This window comes from Prionailurus viverrinus, chromosome A2 (genome assembly GCF_022837055.1).
Source record: "Prionailurus viverrinus isolate Anna chromosome A2, UM_Priviv_1.0, whole genome shotgun sequence".
NCBI classification, from domain to species: domain Eukaryota; kingdom Metazoa; phylum Chordata; class Mammalia; order Carnivora; family Felidae; genus Prionailurus; species Prionailurus viverrinus.
In genome coordinates this window covers 104,478,979-104,488,381 of record NC_062562.1, presented here as the reverse complement: position 1 = coordinate 104,488,381, position 9,403 = coordinate 104,478,979, and positions in this window count along the sequence as shown.

Sequence of the window (9,403 nt, the reverse complement as noted above, 5' to 3'; positions counted from 1 at the left end):
ATGAGGTTTTACCCTTATCACTTCAGTAAAAATGCTTCTTTTAAGGTTATCGGATGACCTCCATGTTTCTAATTTCAAAAGTCAATTATTAGTAATCACTTTGACCTAACATTTAATAGCTGACATAACTCTTCCTTGAAACATTCTCATCCTGTAGTCTCTAGAACAATATACTTTGTTTTCCTTTATGTCATTGGCTTCTCTATTCGGTTTCTTAGTGGTACACTTTCATCTTTGTGACCTTTAATATGGGATTGCTCCAAAGGAAAAACACTTAGGACCTTTTCCCTATCTGTAATCTTCATCCAGTCTCATTTTCAAATACAATGCTGTGGATGTCCAAGGTAATTTTTCAGCCCAGATGTTTTTCCATGTGTATGTGTATGTATATGTATATACACATACACGTGTTCTATATGGATATACCTATATATTCACTCAACTTCTCCATGTGGATGTCTAATAGGCATTTTAAATTTAACATGTCAGTTCTGAATTTGTGAACCTCTCAGACTCCACATCTACAATCTTTAGCATAACTCTTTAATCATATCAGTTTATAGGAACACCATTCTTATAGTTGAGGCCAGAATCCTTGGAGTCTTAACTTTTTTGAATACCCTAATATATCATTAAGTCATGTTTGTTCTACCTTCAAAATATACCCAGAATTTCACTGTTTTCAACAGTTCCTCCCCTATCACCCTGATCCTAAGCCGTTGTCAGCTAATTTCAATTACTAAAATAACATCTCAACTAGTTTCCCTCTCTAGTTCTCAACACAGCAGCCTAAGTGATCTTTAATATGTAAGTCAGAATATGACAATCCTTTGCTCAAAGCCCACCAACATTTTCCCATTTTATTCAAACGCTAGATATTTCAATCTGACTCCTCTTTCTGTTGTTCTCTACTCACACACCTCCACCAAATGGATTTCTTTGATCTTCATATCATGCATATTCTTGGCACAGGGATCTGACCTCCTCTGGTTTAGAATTATCTTCCCCAAATATTGGCAAGGCTTGCTCTCTCACTTTTTCTAGTCTTTCTCCAGTGCTACAATGAAGCCTCTGTCCAAAATTTTGCACCCTGCTTCCACCCTCATCACTTTGTATCTCTTCCTATATTTATGACCATCTAAATATGTAATTGGCTTACTTATTTTGTTTGAAATCTCTCCCCTCACTAAAATTTAAGCTCCATCAGGACAAGTATTTTTGTCCATTTTGTTATATCCATAACACCTTATGGTGGCACTTAGCACATAGTTGGTGTTCAATAAATACTTGGTAAATGGATACATAAAGGGTCAGTTGATTAAGCATCCAGAACAGAGTGTCTAGTCTTAAGTGACTCAGTGGAGGCAGAGAATCAGAATTAGGGATGGCAAAACACCTTTTAACAAAAGCACTCTGAACTGTGCTCCCTCATCATCACCCCCAGTTTATAATTTTTTTCCCCCAGTTGATAATTTTTAATAGGTTTTTAAAATTTCCAACTGGAGCATTATGCTTGTACTAAAACAGCATGTCCTATTCTGGAATTTGAAGGTTATTTTCTTTCACAACACTGCAATCAAGATATCAAGATGAAGAAAGGAAAAGTACAGGCACAAATAAAACCAAATAGATCCTTTTTTTATTTAAAAAAAAAAAAGTCCTTGAGTCCCTGATACCATAGTCATCATTACCAAAACTATCCATTTTTTTCTTTCTAATTATAAAAGCACAGTTAAAATAATTCACAGAAAATATATATCTAAGGCTTTTTTTTTTCATGGTGTAGAGAATACGTTAGATGCTATTTGTAACTGCTTTCTCAAAAATGCTCAAGTGTGGCATTCAGAACCCCATTTTGACAAATAACAGTTACTGTTCAGTAAAACCATATACACTAATTTGAAGTTTAAATTTCAAGTCAAATAATGGAAAACATTTATTATATATATAAATTATATGTACATTTACTACACTTCAACATTTCCCATTGTAAGTTTGTCCCTTTCCTCTGGGGTTGTTGGTAGAATTCATTTTTGGAGGGAATCTCTACTTCCCTTGGTTATGCAAAAGGTAATGAAAAAAACAAGAGAGGGTTATAAGAGGGCATTTTATAACAGAATGAAACTAATAACAGTAATAGACATTTTTCAGCTAGGAACCACACTAAGCTCCTTACATGTATTCATTTATTACTAGTTACAACATTATATGGCAGACTTATTACTCCTCCCCCACCTTTTTTTTTTTTTTTTGACAAATTAGGAAACGAAAGCATAAAAATATGCCCAAGGTCAAACATGATTAGGAAGTGATGGAGCCAGGATTTGAATCCATGGAATTTGATTTCAGAATTCATTCTCAGAACCCTCTAGAACTGTGTCATAGGGTTGTCTTCAGATTTAAGTAAGATATTATATGGAAGAAGCATAGTATATTTCCTAGCAGAATAAACATTACTTATTAGCTATTGTAATTATAAACCCTGGAGTTTATTTCTTCCTTTCCTTCCATCAGAAACTTTAATGTGAAACTTCTTAAAAGCCATGTTATATAAAACTTAAAGAAAAATACTATTTAGTAAAAGCTTATCCAGTTACCACCAATCTGATCAGATGATCCTGTATTGCAAATATCTTTGATTTCAACATCTGAACAAGGTGGACTACCTTTTGTACCAGAACTTTAAGACTTAAGAAGTGGTGTGATTTATGTCTTTCACTAAGTTTGCTAAAGCAGTGCCTACCCACATAGCGTGCCATGATAATGTTCCACCCTCTCTGGTTTGCATTATGACTCAGTGAATTAAAATCTTGATATGCAGGTCATCTCTTCTAGGTTGAAAATGATACTGAGTTACTTCATACCCGATACTGAAAGAATTCTTTGATGCTATATGAATGGCAAATAGCATCTGGAAAAAATCCTTAAGCCTTGCTGTTGTGTGTGTGTGTGTGTGTGTGTGTGTGTGTGTGTGTGTGTGTTTAAATCTTAAAAGGCAGCAGCTTATGTACTTTATAATATTGTTTTCCTGTTTGTTCCTAACCAGAAAGGAGCTAATACTGCATAAGATTTTTAGACGCCATATTAATTCATACTAAGTGAAGATACTTTGCAAACTTAATTTGTTTTAAACTGTTCAAAGAGTAATTTATCCTTCCCATTTATCTAGTGTATTTAAACTTCTTAAGTTACAAAGCAACTTTGTTAGATTTCTGTAAATTGCTTTAATCCTGTAATTCTTATAAGGATTTTGTCTGATGTTCCCTCATGATTTCTTGTAGCAATGGTGTGCTGGTAAGTGCTTAACAATCAGCTCTCTGGGACAAAGAATCCTGATTTTTAGCAATTTTTGCTGGTTCCTGTTACTGGCAGATTAATGCCTTTCCCCTCAAAGTAATCCACGTCCTAATGCCTGGAACCTAAGGCTGTGTTAAATTACATGGCAAAGGAAAAGTAAGTTTGCAAATGAAATTGATATTGCTAATCAACTGACTTTAAAATAGGGATGTTTATCTTGGATTATCCAGGACTCTGTATAATCAGAAGAGTCCTTAAAAGTAGAAGAGGGAGGCTGAAGAAGAAAGTCACAGGGAAGTGTGACTACAAAATAACAATCAAAGAAATGCAATGTTCCTGGCTTTACAAATGGAAAAAGGGGCCATAAGCCCAGGAATGTAGGAGGCCACTAGAATCTGAAAAATCTGAGGAAACGAATTTTCTTAGAACATCCAGAAAGAAATTCAGCCCAATGAGACCTATGACAGACTTCTAACCTACATAACTAAAATATTAAATTTGTGTTGTTTTAAACCATTGAATCCATGGTAATTTGTTGTAACAATAATAGAAAAATAATACACCCACCATGGCAGGGTTCAAGGTACCATGTTGGTGTTACTGATCACAGGTTGGGAAAAGATGAGAACATTCAGCTCTTAGGAACCGATGTGAACTGGTTCCCACACACCACTGAGTGGATTCAAATAGAAGTTTTGTTCATTTTCTTCTTATATTTTATGGTAGAATAATAAACTAGAAAAAAGTGACTAATAGAAATCTCATACTATCATTAAGCCATTTCCTAGTACTTACTTTTTCTCTGGCTTTTTGGCAGCTGGAAGGTAGCTGCAATGTAGGAAGTGAGCAACTGGGGAGGGGAAAGGATATGGGACAGGATCATCATACTGAATAACTCCTGAGATGGCCTTTTCATGTGGACTGTGGTACAAATGACATCCCATGGAGTTGAGCAAAATTAAGTCTCTAAAATAGTTTTAGATTTTTACACAAATGTGAAAACTGCTATTCTTTGATCAAGTGGTTTTTTTTTTAATTTTGGGGGAGATACTAAAGTTTTTTTATTTTTTTAATTAAAAATTTTGAATCATGTAAAAAAAAGAGTATGGGATTTGGAGTAATATATAACTTGAGTTTAGTTCCTGTCTAGCCAAAAGACCAAAAAGAAATGCAAGAGAGCAAAACATTGTAACAGAAATGAAGAATGCCTTTGATGGTCTCTATATAGACTGGATATGATTGAGAAAAAAAACTCTGAGCAAAGGAATATATCAATAGAATCCTTAAAAACTGAAAAACAAGACTGGAAAAAATTAACAACATCCAAGGACTGTGGGACGACTATCAAAAGTGTAACATGCATATAATGGAAACATAAGAAGGAGAAGAAGGAAAGGGACAAAGGAATATTTTAAACAATAATGATTGACAGTTTGCTAAAATTAAGCTCAGAAAGAAGACCACAGATCCAAGAAACTTGAGACACCAAGCAGATAAATTCCAAAACAAAACAAAATAACAAAAAAACCAACTTATTATTTTCAAACTATAGAAAATCATATTTAAAGAAAAAAATCCTGAAAGAGAAACAAATAAATATGTTAAAAAAGGAGAGTAGAGGGATTCACATAGAATGCTCAGTGAAAACCACAAAAGGCAGAAAAAGAGTAAGAGACAAAAATGGGAACAAAGAACAAAGGCAACAAACAGAGAACAGTGCCAAATATGTAATACATTATTCCAATTATATCAATAATCACCTTGAATGACAATGATCTATATGTACCAATTTAAGAGATTGTTGGAGTGGATCAAAAAACAAGATCTGGCTATATGTTGTCTATAGAAGGACATATAGATTAAAAGTAAATGGATGGATAAAAGCACACCATGCTAACACTAATCAAAAGAGAACAGGAGTAGCTATAATAACTTCAGAAAGAGTAGATATCAAAGCAAAGAAGGTTATCAGGGATAAAGAGGAGTGTTACATAATGATAAAGGGGTCAAATCTACAAGAAGACATAATAATCCTTCATGTGTATGCACCTAACAATAGAGTGTCAAACTATATGAGGCAAAAAGTGATAGAACTTCAAGGAGATATAGATGAATCATCGTAGTTGGAGACTTCAACACCCCTCTGTCAGATATGGACAGGTCCAGCAGGCAGAAAATCAGTAAGGATATAGTTGAACTCAATAACACTATCAATCAATGGAATATAATTGACATCTGCATAATACTTCATCCAGCAACAGCAGAATACATATATTTTTCAAGCTTACACAGAACATGCAACAAGACAGACCACATTTTATAACATAAAACACACCTTAACAAATTTAAAAGAATAGAAATCATGCACTGTCTGCACTGAGACCACAATGAAACTAGAAATTAGTAACAGAAAATGAGAAAATACCCAACTAAATGGAGACTAAACAACACACTTCTTCTTCTATTTTTTAAAGTTTATTTACTTATTTTGAGAGAGAAAGAACATAAGTGAGGGAGGGAGAGAATCCCAAGCAATCCCCACACTGCCAGCCCAGAGTCCAACATGGGGCTTGATCTCAATTGTGAGATCATGATTTGAGCCAAGATCATAAGCTGGTCACTTAACTGATTGAGCCACCCAAGTGCCCCTAAACAATACACTTCTAAATAACATATGAGTGAAAGAAGAAATCTCAACAAAATTTAAAAATATTTTCAACTAATGAAAATGAAAATACAGTGAATCAACATTTTTGGGATGTCGTGAAAACATTATTAAGGGAAATTTATACCACTGAATGAACATACTAGAAAAGAAGAAATATTTTAGTAATCTAAATTTCCACCTTAGGAAACTAGAAAAAGAAGAGAAAATTAAATCCAAAGTAAGCAGTAGTAAAAAGAATAATAAGAATTTGAACAGAAGTCAGTGATAATGAAAACAGGAAATCAATGAAACCAAAAGCTGTTTCTTTGAAAAGATCAATAAAATTGAGAAGCCTCTAGCCAAGGCAGCTGAAAAAAAAAAAAAAGAGAGAGAAGACACAAATTAGTAACATCAGAAATGAAAGAGGGACCATTACGACATATCTTAGAGACTTTAAAAGGATATAAAAGAATACTATGAGCAATCCATGAATTTGATAATTTAGATGAAATAGACCAGTTACTTGAGCAATGCAGTTTGTCAAAACTCATATGGGAAGAAATAGACAATCCTAATAGGCCTATATCAATAAAAGAAATTGAGTCAATAATGAAAAACCATCAAAAGCAGAAAGCACCAGACCTAAATGTTTAATGGTGGTGGATTTCACCATTTAGGGAAGAATTATACCAATTCTCTACACTGTCTTTCAGAGGATAGAAACAGAGGGAATAGTTCCTGACTCCTTCTGTGAGACCAGAATTACCCTAATAGCAAAACCAGAAAAAAGACATTACAAGATAACTACAGAGCAATATTTCTCATGAACTTAGGTATAAAAATCTTCAAAAAATATTAGCAAAATGAATGCAACAATGCATAAAATAATTATACCAAGTGGGAAATATCCCAAGTATGCAAGTCTGGAGCAACATTTGAAAATCAGTTAATGTAATCCACACAATCACATCAAGAGGCTAGTAAAGAAAAATTGCAGGGGTGCCTGGGTAGGTCAGTTGGTTAAGTAGTCCGGCTGCGGCTCAGGTCAATCATGATCTCAAGGTTTGTGGGTTCAAGCCCCACATCAGGCGCTGTGCTGACAGCTCAGAGTCTGGAGCTTACTTCATATTCTGTGTCTCCTTCTCTCTCTGCCCCTCCCCTGCTCACGCTCTGTTTTTCTCTCAAAACTAAATAAACGTTAAACAAAAAAAAGAAAAATTGCATAACTCTATCAGTAGAGGCAAAAAAAGTATTGGACAAAACCCCTTGGTAAAAACTTCATGATAAACTCTAAGTATCTAGGCTACAGGGAAATTCCCTCAACTTGATAAAATTTGTTGCAAAAAACCTGTAGCTAACATCACACTTAACAATGAGAAAACTTTCCTGTTAAGATCAGGAACAAGGCAAGGATGGCTTCTTACCACTCATTTTCAACATCACCCTGGAAGTCCTAGCTAAAGCAGTAAGACAGGGTGCCTGGGTGGTTCATTCAATTAAGTGTCCAACTCGGTTTCACCTCAGGTCATGATCTCACTGTTTGTGAGTTCAAGCCCCACTTTGGACTCTGTGCCATTGCTGAAGAGCCTGCTTGAGAGTCTCTGTCTCCTCTCTCTTTCTGCCCCTCCCTTGCTTGCATGCTGTCTCTCTTTTAAAATAAGTAAATAAACTTTAAACCAATAAGATGATAAAAGGAAAGTAACATAACAATTGGGAAGGAAGAAATAAATACATTGTCTTTGTTCACAGATGACATGATCACCTATGTAGGAAATCTGAAAGAATCTACCAAAATGTCTGGAACTGATAAATGACTATAGCAAGGTTGTAGGATACAAGGTTAATATACAAAGGTCAATCATTTGGGGTACCTGGCTTACTCAGTCAAAAAAGCATATGACTCTTGATTTTGGGCTTATAAATTTGAGTCCCACACTGGGTGCAGAGATTACTTAAAAAAGTAAGTAAACATAAAGCATTAAAAAAGTCAATACGTTTCCTGTATACCAGCAATAAACAAATGGAATTCAAAATTAAAAACACAATACCATTTACATCAGCATCCAAAACAAGAGAAATGTTTAGATATAAATCTGACAAAATATATATAAGATTTATATGAGAAGATCTATAAATACTGATGAAAGAAATAAAATAAATGACGAGATGTTCCATGTTCATGGATAGGAAAACAATAATTTCAAGATGCCAGTTGTTCCCAACTTGATCTATAGATTCAATATAGATCCAATTCTTGGTAGGTTATTTTGTCTATATCAACAAAAGGATTCTAAATTTTATATGGAGAAGCAAAAGATTCAGAATGGCCAACACAATATTGAAGGAGAACAAAGTTGGAAGACTGACAATACCCAACTTCAAGACTTACTACAAAGCTACAGTAATCAAGGCAATGTTGGTACTGGCAAAAGAATAGACAAGTAGATTAATGGAACAGTATAGAGAGCCCAGAAAAAATGGTTCAACTTTGGAAAACAGTTTGGTGGGTTTCTTACAAAACTAAACATGATCTTTGGTATTTACCCAAAGGAGTTGAAAATGTGTGCCCTACACAAAAACTGAACATGAGTCTTTATAGCAGCTTTATTCATAATTGCCAAAACTTGGAAGCAACCAAAATGTCGTTTAGTAGGTGAATGGATAAATAAACTATTACATCTAGGCAGTTGAATATTATTCAGCACTAGAAAGAAATGATATATCAAACCATGAAAAGACAGGAAGAGCCTTAAATACATATTACTAAATGAAAGACGCCAGCATGAAAAGGCTATATATACACTCTATGATTCTGACTGTGTGACATTCTGGAAAAAGCAAAACTATGGAGACAGTGAAAAGTTCAGTGGTTGCTAGGGGTTGGGCATGGTGGTAGTGGTGAGGAAGGGATGGATAAGTGGGGCACAGAGGATTTTTAAGGCCCTGAAAATACTCTGACTGATACTATAGTGATAGATACTTGTCATTATACGTTTTTCCAATTCCATAGAATGAACAACACCAGGAATGAACCATAATGTAAACTATGGACTTTGGATGGTTGGGATGAGTCAGTGTAGGTTTATCAGTGTTACAAATTGTAGCACTCTGGTCAGGGATGTTGATAGTGGAAGAGTTTATGCATGTGTAAGGACAGTGGGTATTTGGGAAATCTCTATAATTTCCCTTTAATTTTGCTGTGAACCTAAAGCTACTCTTTAAAAAAAAGGGAGAGAGAGAGAGAGAGAGAGAGAAAGAGAGAGAGAAGAAAGGAAGGTTAAAAAAAAATCCAGAATGTGACTTTCAGCCTAGATTCTTATCCTCCTTGGACCTCCCATAATACATGGCCATGAATTTAATATTTATGATGGCTACCCAAACTATGTATAAATCTACTTCCCCATTTCACACATTGTGAATGCAACACTGAGATTTTCTGTATATTTTCTGAGATTTTTC